This window comes from Tachypleus tridentatus, chromosome 12 (assembly GCF_004210375.1).
Source record: "Tachypleus tridentatus isolate NWPU-2018 chromosome 12, ASM421037v1, whole genome shotgun sequence".
NCBI lineage: Eukaryota > Metazoa > Arthropoda > Merostomata > Xiphosura > Limulidae > Tachypleus > Tachypleus tridentatus.
The window spans coordinates 95,639,076-95,651,432 of record NC_134836.1 but is presented as its reverse complement, the minus strand read 5'-3'; the positions used below and the strand labels follow the sequence as shown (position 1 = coordinate 95,651,432).

At 34.0% G+C, this 12,357-nt stretch overlaps 1 protein-coding gene across 4 annotated transcripts in view; it reads right to left on the bottom strand.

Moving 5' to 3' along the window:
- LOC143234068 (dual 3',5'-cyclic-AMP and -GMP phosphodiesterase 11-like) overlaps positions 1-12,357 on the bottom strand; it is a 102,496-nt gene that overhangs the window by 50,002 nt on the left and 40,137 nt on the right. Inside the window, exon 2 of one of the 4 annotated variants that reach the window (XM_076471113.1) lies at positions 11,995-12,203. The exons of the other annotated variants lie outside the window; for them this stretch is intronic. The gene's annotated coding sequence lies outside the window, so the exon portion shown is untranslated. The remainder of the gene's footprint in view (positions 1-11,994; positions 12,204-12,357) is intronic. 4 annotated transcript variants of the gene reach the window in all.

Sequence of the window (12,357 nt, the reverse complement as noted above, 5' to 3'; positions counted from 1 at the left end):
TGTTTACAGGTCAGCAGATATTGGAACAAACTAATTATTAATAATTATGGAAGAAAATTTAATTCGTCTTGAAAAACATCTGAATAATATATACAAAAGCTATATGAGCATATCCGCTCCTAATGTTGAAGTGAAAGGAAGGCCGCTAGTCAACGTAACCTACCGCCACCTTATGGGATACTCCATTCAAATAAAGATATCTGACTGTCACTCCTACAACGCATAGATGGCTCCAAATACTTCTGGATCATGGTTTAATTGCAGCGAGATGAACATAAATTATCTCTAACTAAGTTTAAAAGTAACAAACTAAATTATTTTCTGGAGTTTTCCTGTATAGATCTCTTTTCCTCTTGACGGCAAACACACCAGTTCTGAATGTCCTGACTCATATGCGGTTAAAACCACCATCAAATTTTACTACAAGTTCGAATAACATGTTAGTACCCTCCAGTCTTTGTGTTATGCAAGGTCTGAAGGAATCTAGTGTCTTAAAATTCTGTGGATCAGTAGCTGTAACAGACTTGAATGCGTGACCAAATATCAAAACTTATCAGGCACTTCTTCCATTGCAGTCCTTTCAATGTAAGCTCCATTAATTTCTCGAAAGTGCCACAAACCAAATGGCACAATGCAAGACTCATACAAACCATCTTTCATGCTAAAAATAATATTAGTTCTGCTCTCAACTTTTCAGATATAAAGTACTGAAAAAATAGGACCTTTCTAGTGCGTTCAGGTATACATCTGTTCATGGTAATGAAGAGGTGTCAGTATGAGCTACCACATTCATCTACCTAAAATCAATAGAAAACCTAAGCATATCCTCCATCTCTCTGTAAACTGTTGTTGTAAACAAAGAAGCAAACTTTGAAAGCTGTATGATTTTGGTCTTTAGCATCTAGTACTACAGAGAGGAAGTCTGTGCAGTAATTGCTTAATTGGGATTGCGTCATCTCTATCTATGAGATTGTGTCCTGTGGTTCAAAAAACACATTGGCATATTCCACCAAGTCAACGAGACATTGCTGTTATATTGATCGATCTCAGGTACATATATACATTTTATAAATGGAGCGATGGATGCAAACCTAACATTAATTGCTCACACTTTGCTTATCATCCAAATAACAATACCAACTTGCACCTGGCTGACCAATAATCCACAATTGCAAGACAATACTGATAACTACCTGAAAAAAAAAGTTTCTTGCTTTTTGGACAGAAAATAAGTGTTTTATGTGTTGGCTTAATAATCATGTTGAATAGCAGCAACAAACGAAACATTGTCTGTAGTAAAACATGGAACACCATTACTTGTGTACATAGTGATTAGTGTGGCTTGATTTCCCGTACGCAATCTTGCAGTCCACTGTTCAGTCAGTGTGGCCAACAATGGATTACTCTAGTGCCGAACATCAAAGGCAAAACGTACCAATAAACTCTCCATTACATCCTTTCAAAGAATGCAGATACCAGATGCAAGGTGAGCAATAATTACATTTGTTGTGTAAACACATCCTCTTAAGCAAAATCAAATAATGGCTTCTCAATTACCTTAGGTTACCTCTATTTCGGGTCAACAGTCCTGAGTATTGATTTTGCTAAAAACACTTGATAAAATGTGAGATCTGCCAATGTTTTGGTCATTCTCGTATAAACCAGAAACTTTGTCTCTCAGTTTTGTATTCCAACAGATACGTACACAGGCCCACCCAATCCTGAAAGAGCTGGGATGACCACTATACTTGGTGCAAGTTGTTCATTGTATTATATCAAGTCGGTAGCCAGATCTAACGTGCGTTTTACCAGTTTCCCAGAGCTGCAGCGGCAGTATTCATTGTTTAGTGCTGAATTTTGTGAATTTGACGTATTATCTGACATCCATGTATTTCTTTTTTTTTTTTTTTTGTAGGTGGACCAGTTCACTCAAAAGCGACTCAACACTCCAAAGATAAAATGAATATGTTTTACTTCTACTCTGTAGGATGACGTTCAAGTGAAGGCCTCAGTATTATATATTGTAGTATATACATCATGGGAAGATTGGGAAAGCCTGTTATTCAGTGGATATCAGTAAGATCCATTACAACGTCAAGATGTGTGAATGAGTGGTTAACCCTTGTTGAGCCCTCCAAGTGGCACAGCAGGTATATGTGCAGACTTGCAATGCTAAAATTCCGGATTTTGATACCCGTGGTGGACAGAGTGCAGATAATTTATTGGGTTTCTTTGTGCTAAACTTCAAATCAAAGAAACCAACCTATGGTGAGGTTCAAAACTGGTATAACATGAGTGTTTGGGTAAGATGGTCTGTTGTAGCAGAAGTCACTGCACTTGCAATTTGTATTTCATCATAACAGATACTATCTAAGTTATAATATGGTCTCTCACACTCAAATGGTGCCACACATTTTCACTTGTAAGCCCTTCTACATACTTATCTCTAAGAATATCATCACAATCTCCTGAAGCCATTGTAGGATAAAATTTCCAAGCAAATGAAGTGTATCATATGCATAAACAAACAAAATTTTCATAGCTCCTCTTAAGCATTGAATTCAAACTGATGGATTGCTCTGTTTTCTACTGAGCCAAACTATTGTTGTATATCAGTCTTGATTGTCTTGCATTCTCAGAGTTGCTTCTTATTCAAATACCTGATGTAGTCTAGGGTTGGACCATTTGGGCTCAGGAATAACCACTGATCAATTTCTTTCAGAATGCAGCCTTTCCAGATAGTTACTTACCTACCTGAAACACTCCAGAAAGTGATTTTAATATTCTTTTACTATGAATTTAAATACTGACTTATTAATACATGATCGTGGCCAGAAACTCCCTTCACTGACTTTCTGATTATCACATGATTAAGCCATCCTTCACATTATCATTACAGCATTGTTGGAACATTCATGGTTCCAACTGCTCTGATGAGAATTAGATCCTTATTCCAGAGTGATAGAGCAATTCATTACTTTAAGAAGTTATTCATTAACTCTACTAGACTTGAAGGTCTACCAAAAATTACATTAACATTGGCATTACACCTACAGCTTAAAGTGACCCACTCACCTGGTTTGGCACTCATTATCTCACTTACTAGTAAGACAACTCTATTCTACAGCGTTTTCAATCATTCTACATGAAAGAATAGCCAATGTTGAGTTAATCTGAATGGTGATGATCTGGAAATCCTGTACAGGCTACTCCACCATTTCTCAGACTCTCAAGATAGCAAATCAACTCATCAATCTTCATTTTGTGTTTCCCTCACAATGAAGTCAGTCCTCAAGGGCAGAGTACAATTAACAGGCCTTAGTAGCTCTCCATAAAGCTTCTCAGAATCAGCAAAATTGCAATGCCCAGGAAAGGCTTGTCTTAACCCATCTCTCTTGGATAATCATCTCTGGTTTTTAAGATTTCAAGTCACAAAAACAATATTTCAGCTAATAGCAAACTCTACAGTAATGATATATTGCTGTCACAGCACCAAACTTTCTTCAAACTATCCATTGTGGATTATATTCAAATAAACAGCATCCAGTATACCTCACAATTCAGGATGCCTCACTACTTTCCCATGACTCACTCATTTGATTCAACACCCACTGAAGGCATCCATAGACAAAGAAACAGGTTTGGAACAATAAGTTGACAGAGATACAATCAGGATATTGATGCCAGAGTATTAATAAAATTCTTACTTAATTAACTGAGTTGATACTGAATGAAATAATGAGACTAAAAACAAGTGTAAAATAACATGAACAATCTACACTAAATATAAAACACAATGTGTGCATAATTGAAGCTTATTTAGAAACATAATAAAAAAAGAATAATGTCCAATTCAATTTTCTGAGAAATGAAATACAATTAAACAAAATGTTTCTTATATCTTCAATTAAAAGTAAAAATGATTTTTAATCATTTAAAGTTGTTAGAGCTTGGATACTCTGTTCCAGTGGAAGAATGATAAAAGTTTAAAATACAAACTTGTACATTAAGAAATGGAGTAACAACTTGAATAAGCCATGGAATACAAAATTCTGACTTGTTACTTGACAGAATTCCATCTGTGCTTAAACCTATTGATCATTTTTCATGACCTTACCTCTGTAACCATAGTCTTGACATAAACAATCTTGTTTCTAACATGTAAAAAGAAAGATAATTATATCATAATAAATCCAAGCCTCAAACCTACTATTAAATCAATTTTCTTTTCTAAACTTTATCTATTTTTATTGGCATTAATCTTCTAAACTCTATGGACTCTAACCATGTGCAGTCTACAGAATACTTATAGCCATCACTATATCTACTTTGTTTACATTAACTGTAAGAAAATAATATTCAAAATATTTACTAAATTCCACAAGTCTTCTCAAGTGGGTGAGGCTGGTAGAGTCTAATCACAGAAATGTTTTCCTTTTGTATGTTTTCTATAATAGTTTTCACTCTCAAAGCCAACACCTGCAGAATTTGCTTTTAAGCATAGATTTCTTCAACAATATATTTTTACGTGTAATACATTTTTTCAGCACGTTTATAATACTGCTTTGGCTCTTGTTATTATGCCTTCCACTAGATTATATATAAGTCATGTACATAGATAGATAATAGCTGTTTATATGTGAAATTGTCTCCGTAATTATAAGCCTATTAGACTTACATCAGTATACCTCACAAAAGAGATGGGAAAGTTTATAAAAGCCTAATAAACAATACCTTGTAAAGTAATTTAACAAAATTCAAAATTATGTTGGATAATCAATGTTTTCACTAGGGAAAAAAATATTTCTTTACTAATTTTCCAAAAGTGAGTCCTCTTTTAGGCAAATGTATCTTTTAGAAAGATTTTGACAAGGTGTCACATAAAAAGCTTGTTAAAAAATATTTCTATAGGTGTGAGGGATCAGTTGCCTCACTGTAAGAAAAAGTAGCTGACTGAAGAAATTGAAAGGCTGTTATAAATAGTATTCAGTTATACTGGATTAAAGTCACAAGTGGAATACCTCAGCAGACATTATTAGAACATTAGTACTTTTTTATTAACAAAAGTAATACAGATGAAGCATTGGTAAATAAAGTATTTACATATTTTAATAATGTTAAGTAAGATTTTAGATGTTGCTAGATATGAGGAGGAAGATGTTGATTTGAAAAAAAGATTTATATTTGGTAAGTTAGGTGAATTGGAAAATGGCTTTTATTTATAATAAATGCAAGGTAATGCATGCAGGTTATCATAATTTGAATCATAAATATAATTTTGATGAGAAAAACCTAAGCAATATTATGAAGGAAAAGAATCATAGTATTAAGGTTAATAACTATCATCAGTTTCTTAAGCCATTCCAACAGCATGCTGTTTCGAGTGATAAAGTAAATACGATTTTTAGTTTTGTATGCAAAAAATTTTGAATATAAATTTACACAGGTTATAAATTCATTGGGTGGGCCACATTTGGAGTATTGTATTCAGTCTTGGACTACTTACCTTCTAAGAACAACAAATTGTTGAAAAGGGTTCAAGGAAGGGCTACTAAGACAATATCTGGGTTGGAAAGGTCATCAAATGAGAACTGGTTAAGATCTTTGAATTTACTTTTTTTTTGTAGGGGAGGGGGCAGAAAAAGTAAGAGGGAATCTGATTGAGGCTTTTAACATATCTAAAAGAATTTAAATTGTCAATATGTAATTGTTTTCTTAGTACTTAATAGTGAAAATGGTACAATTAGAGGATACAAGTACACATTTTACCATGGTAATGGTCATCATCCATTAAAACAGTTTTATTTTTCTAAAGGGATGGTTAGCTTTTAGAATGAGTTGCTTTGCAATGTGATAGTGAGAAAATCTAAGTAGGTCGCAAGGAAAGCTTGTTAAATATTTGTTTTATAAAATCTCACTTTGTGTTTGTTTTTGTTGTGTTATGGTCTTTCACTATATAAACAAATTCAGCATTTTTTTTTGTAATTAATTAATGCTTAGTAGTATTGGTCGCATTTTGTTAAATGTTGCCTGAATCTAAAGGACTGACAAGATAAGTCAGTAAAAGTCAATATTAGGGTAAATATTCAAATACAACCTCACAGAAAACATAAATTAAATTTTTTGAAACTAAATTCCAACAGAAACAAAGTGGTGCATTTATATTTTGTCCAGAGAGAGCCAATGTGCAAAAGAATTTTTTTTGCATATAAAAATAAGAATATTATAAAAGAAGTAATTTTATCATATTTAACCACAAGAAAATTATTTCACACATTATATAACATTATCATATATAAGAAAATGTGGTATAGGGATATACCATGGGTCTCTATGTTTTCAGAGTGTTATACTATTGATTTTATATTCACTTCAGTTTTGAATGCACACAACACATGGTTAAGTAAACTGGTTAACTAATCTTGTTTCCAGGAGCCTTTATTTATTTCTCATTTTCAACAACAGATGTAACATATTACCACCCATGAAGAACATTACTTAATGTGGCCTTACGTAAGGATTAAGTTAATAACATCCTTCAGTGGTTGTTCAAGTAATATCTAAAAGTTAATGTCTCATATATATGCCATTTGAAGAGCATACAACAAGATTTCTTCAATGCTAAATCTACAGAACAAGGAGAAGCAAAAACGTATGAAAGCTTAGTTTAGAAAAGTAAAATAGTTTTATAAGCTGCAGTTTAACCAAGTTCTTTAGTCCATCAAAAATGTACACACTTTTTATGTTGAGTGTTTTATTAAGGAATATTTGTTCTGTTTACCTTTTTTTTCACTCTCTTTATTTCACTCAGCTTTGTCTCAATTAGTAAACCTTTTTAACAAAATTATCTTATGAAGTTTTAAGATTAATAAAGTTCACCTGAATATATCACAAAACACTTTTTAATTAGTCCAAATACCTCTTATATGTATAGTATGTCCAAGTGAAAGATATACTAAATAGATCCCCTATATAACAGGAGATTTGCTCTATATATCAATTAGGGAGTAGTACTAAATCTATTGCTAACTAGAGTAATGTAAGAGAAACCACAAGTGAAATATAAAATTAAATGTACAATTTTTATCATGACAGAAAATCACAATTACAGTGTGCGTACATGTGGTTATAATTAACCTGGGTGATTTCTTTTACAGGATTTTCTTTTCCAACCATTCAAGTTGAAGCCATATATCAAGATATTTAAATGCAATGTTTCTTAGTTTCAAAAAGCATTACATTTACCCAAAACAGCATGCACTATCCAAATGCAAGGTCATTCTCACTAAAACTTAAGTGGGTCATAACCTTTGAATACCACCTGTACAGCTGTTGAAGGGCACTTCTGTCAAAATCCTTACACAATGTGTTATATTATTGTGCTTATGTGTCAAGCAAAGTCTAGAAAATGTAGTGATTCATAGCTCTATCTTTTTTTGTAATAATATAATTCTTATTCTTAATTGATTTTTTCTTCTGAATATGTTCAGGTTTCACCCAACTCTTGGTTGATAAAACTATTAATTTGATCTTGTTACCTTTGTTTTTGAAAATGAATAATTGTTATTACTGCCTGGAAGAACATTGCTTATTCATTTAGTTATTGCATCAGTTTTATTGTAGTAAACAGAAATAGTAGATATTTACATTTTATCCATACTACTTGAATAAGAATTTTTTTCTTCTGTATATTTTAATCGAATATTTCTTGAATAATGAATCTGAGATAAACTTCTGGTCCCTAATCTTACCAGTCCTCCTTTAATTATTTTACCTCATATATGTGGGTTGAATTACTAAATCATTTACCTAAGAAGTAAACTTATACTTCACTAATGAACTTGTCAATGCTGCATTTCATACATCACTTAAAACCTTTTATTTTTTATACATGTAACAACGTTAAGGCTCCAAAAGAAAAATTGAAAGATGTATATATAGCGGTGATACTTATACTCTAGTTTTTATCTCAATGTTGATCTTACTTTCCGTATACACATTGGTTACGAATCTATAAATTCAATAACCCCAATATTTTAATATGGGGAAAAAAAAAGTAACCCCAGAAAAATCCACTTTCACTACTCGGATAAGCCTAAGAATCCTACAAATATAAATAATTTGTACACGCTAACCATATTACCACTGTTTCGCAAAGTGTATCAATTTACAATATATCACGTTTTACTTTCTTACGTGAACAAAAAGGAGAAAAACTAATACCGCATAGGTTTATTCAAGAAATGTTTGAAACATTTAATATCAGGTGTGACCTCCACGGGCTGTGACAGACTCCTGACACCGATTTGGCACACTTCGAATCAGTCTATCGATGTTATCTTGGGGTATGGCAGCCTAATCGTCTACCATGATTTGTCGGAGTTCCTGTACATTCTGAGGATGGTGCTAGCGTTCACTAACACGCCTCAACAACATATCCCAACAATGGGCCCCCCGCCAGTACAGCGGTATGTCTCCGGATTTACAACGTTAAAATCAGGGGTTCGATACCCCTCGGTAGGCTGAGCAGATAGCCCAACGTGGCTTTGCTATAAGAAAAACACAAACACACCCAACAATGGTCAATTGGATTTAAATCTGGAGGTCTGGTGGGCCACTCAAAGTCTTTATTCCTTCCTCGTCAAGGAAGTCCATACCCAATCTGGCGACGTAGGCTCGCGCGTTTACCTACATGAGAATGAACCCACCGCCAACAGCACTGGCAAAAGGCATCACAATGGGTTTCAAAATTTCGTCTCAATATCGTCGTGCGTTCAGAGCACCCCTGTCGAGTATGAGTAAGTTCATGCGGCCACCCAAGCATATGCTTGCCCAGACCATTACAGAACCTCGTCCATAAGCGTCGAATTGCACAATGGTACAGGCAGAAAATCGTTCTCCTAGGCGTCTCCACACTCTTGCACGTCCATCATCACAAGATACAGTGAACCTACTCTCGTCTGTCCACAGCACGGTGGTCCATTGAATAAGTTTCCATTCCAGGTGCTGACGAAGAAACTCTAACCTGGCTGCACGATGTCGCGCTGTCAAAGTAACGCTTTTTGCAGGCCGTATGGTCCTGAGGCGACCTTCGTGCACACGATTGCAAACTGTTTGGGTCGACACACGGGTTCCAGTGGAATGCTGAAGGTCATTTCACAGCTAACCTATCCCGCAGAGCAGTAGTCACAATGTAGCGGTCCTCTCTGGCTGTTGTGCAGCGATGACGGCCTTGACCTGGTCTCCTGCCATAAGAGTTCGTCTCCTAGTAGCGTCGCCAAAGTCGATTGATGACACTTGGTGACGCACTGCACCACCCTCCTTTGGGTCTGGCCATCCTCCAGCATCTGGACCGCCCTGACTGCTTGGGTACACAAGATGAAGGTACACGCTGACAAAACGAGCCGCAAAAGATCCATGTTGGTGTTTGTTTCGAGAATTAATGAGAAATGCATAGATTCATGTAACAGCCTTTCTAGGGTACCTTGAGTTGTATTCTCTTTGAGTGAGGTGAGTTTCGTTTGAGTTGCTTCAAACTTCACTCGCAAGCTTAAAAATACACTTGTAGACGAACGGATATGTTTCTCATAAATAAATTTAGTTATGACAAAAATATAGTGAAATATATACTTGTTCCTTTATTTTTCGAGCAGTATAGTATTAAACAAATTTTCAAAGATATATCAGAATATAAACTTTGCAGAGCAGATTGGAGAATTTAGATCATATTTACAAAAAACAAACAAACCAAAAACTACGACTAATCATACCACAGAATTAAAATAAAAACGATTTTATTCAAACCCAATGTCTGTACTTATGGCATCCCATTATTCTTTTCAATTATTAGTTCCTATTTGTAACACTTGAGACAGAAGTAAGCCGAAACATAGGGTTTGAGTAAAAAAGAATTTCTGGACTGTAATTTGCCGAATTTTTTCTTTGTTTGTCTTTTTGTAAATATCCAAAAAGGTTCTTATGAAGTTAATATGTAAAAAAATGAAACCAAATCATACGGTGTTCTTTGTCATAAAAACCTATTCAACAAAGCTCCAGTAGAGGGTGACTTAAACGCTTTACCTAAATGATCAGATGAAATTTCTACTCAGCCTATCGTAAGAGATGGACGAACAAGCAGTTAGAAAATTTGACAGCACTTCGTATTTTCAGTTTAGTAACGGTTTATCAACAAAAATCATGATTCAAGGATGGGCAACCCGCTGCCCTCTTCTCTATGACGTCTTCATCGACAAATTAAATTAAATTTGTAGTTAATTAAATGAAAAAAATACCTTTATTTGCGATATGTAGATAACTGTAACATGAACAATTAAACTCAGTTCATCCACATATACAATCCACTTATAAAACAGAAGGTAATGATGTTTTCTCGATGTTTTAATTATATGATACTCAGCTTGAAAGATGCATGCTGAATTCTATTAAAAATCAAAAATATAACCTGCCCCTCGAAAACGTAGAAATCATTATTCTCAGAAAATCAGTATGTACAAAACTCTTATTTGGTAGAGGTTTAATATTTATTCCAACAAAAAGGACATTTATGATGAACTGAACTATTTAAAAAATGTCGTTTCCCCTAAATTAAAAAAAAAAAAAAAGAATCAATCTGTACAATAACATTACAAATAATTGCGGATACGTTAAAAGATGACCCTTGTTTAAGATAATCTACTATCTGTTGACAAAAAACAGGTACTGTTTTAAAATGAAATAAAATTAAACCAGTTTTTCAGGCAATGCAGAAATTTTCCAATAAGTTTACTAATGTAAAAAGATAAAATACACACTCGATTCCAACAGGGTATTTAATCCATTCTTTGTTGTTACTTCCAATGGCACAGTGGTAGTATGACTAGAACCCAACGCTAGAAAGTGGGTTTTGATACCTGTGATAAGCAGAGCACACGTAGCCCTTTGTGTAGATTGGTGCTTAATTCCAAACAATCAGTCCTTATTGTTGTAATCATGGTATTTCAGTTAAACATTATTATTTATTTCATTTAGAGAAAAGAAACGTGAAGGCTACTATCGTCTGCTTTTCGTTTAATTAATTGTTTACATAATATGAAATCCAGTCTTTTAACGCTCAATTTGCGTTTTATTTCATCAAAAAATGAAATAAATTATGAATGTATGAGGAAATTTGTGTTTCCTATTAAAATATATCTTCATCTTCAAGGTTCAGTAGTCAAAAACTTACCATGCACCGATACAGGATTCACTCAACCACTAAAAATGCAATAACTTTTTTTCTGACTGATATATTTGTTTGTTTTGAATTTCGCACAAAGCTACACGAGGGCTATCTGCGCTAGCCGTCTCTAATTTAGCAGTGTAAGACTAGAGGGAAGGCAGCTAGTCATCACCATCCGCCGCCAGCTCTTGGGCTACTCTTTTACCAAGGAATAGTGGTATTGACCGTCACATTATAACATCCCCACGGCTGAAAGGGCGAATATGTTTGGTGTGACGGGGATTTGAACCCGCCATCCTTGGATTACGAGTCGAGTGCCTTAACTATCTGGCCATGACAGGCCAACAACTCATATATAACTACAACTGAAAGTGATATGGTCGGCACTCTTTGAACTACATACATATTCACAAATGACCGAAATTTTAAAATTTAGAATTTTATGTAAAGTCGGTATTGCTCGTGTTAAAGAATGTCATTGCGAATAAAGTAATTTAAAAAAAAAGTGAAATAATCTGTAGGTTTCTCATTTTAAACGACATGAGAAATACTTCACTACAAACATTCAAAAGTAAAACATTGAAAAATATATGCAATAGTTACTCGTGAGCGCAACACTGTTAGGCTAGTATATGTGAAAAAAAATACATGAAGATTTTGAAATGGCTTTTTGTCGTTTTCATTATTATTCACTCAACTATATCACATCAATATATGTTCAAAACTACTAATATATTTCAGCAATAAAATATTTTAAAACTACTTTTAGAACTTACATATGTTAAGGTGTTTTTCTCAGAGCCTGAAATTTAGGAAAAGCGCTTTATAGATATTCCTGTTCCTGCATGAAACGTTTTTGTTTCTTACATCATAACCGTTAGTTACTCGTAACTGCGTACCTAGCTTCTAAACTACTGACGAATCAGTCGCTAGTCCGATAGACTAATGCTTGTATTCAATTGCTGGCTGTTTATTGTGCTGCCATCTGTAAACAAATAAACACCATAAAAAAATCTAAAATACCAATTGTTACTAAAACGAATATCAAAATACACGAGTGTAAATTTAACGATTAATTAAAATATATTATATTTGCTCCATTTATTACACGATCAACGACTATCATCAATATACAAGCT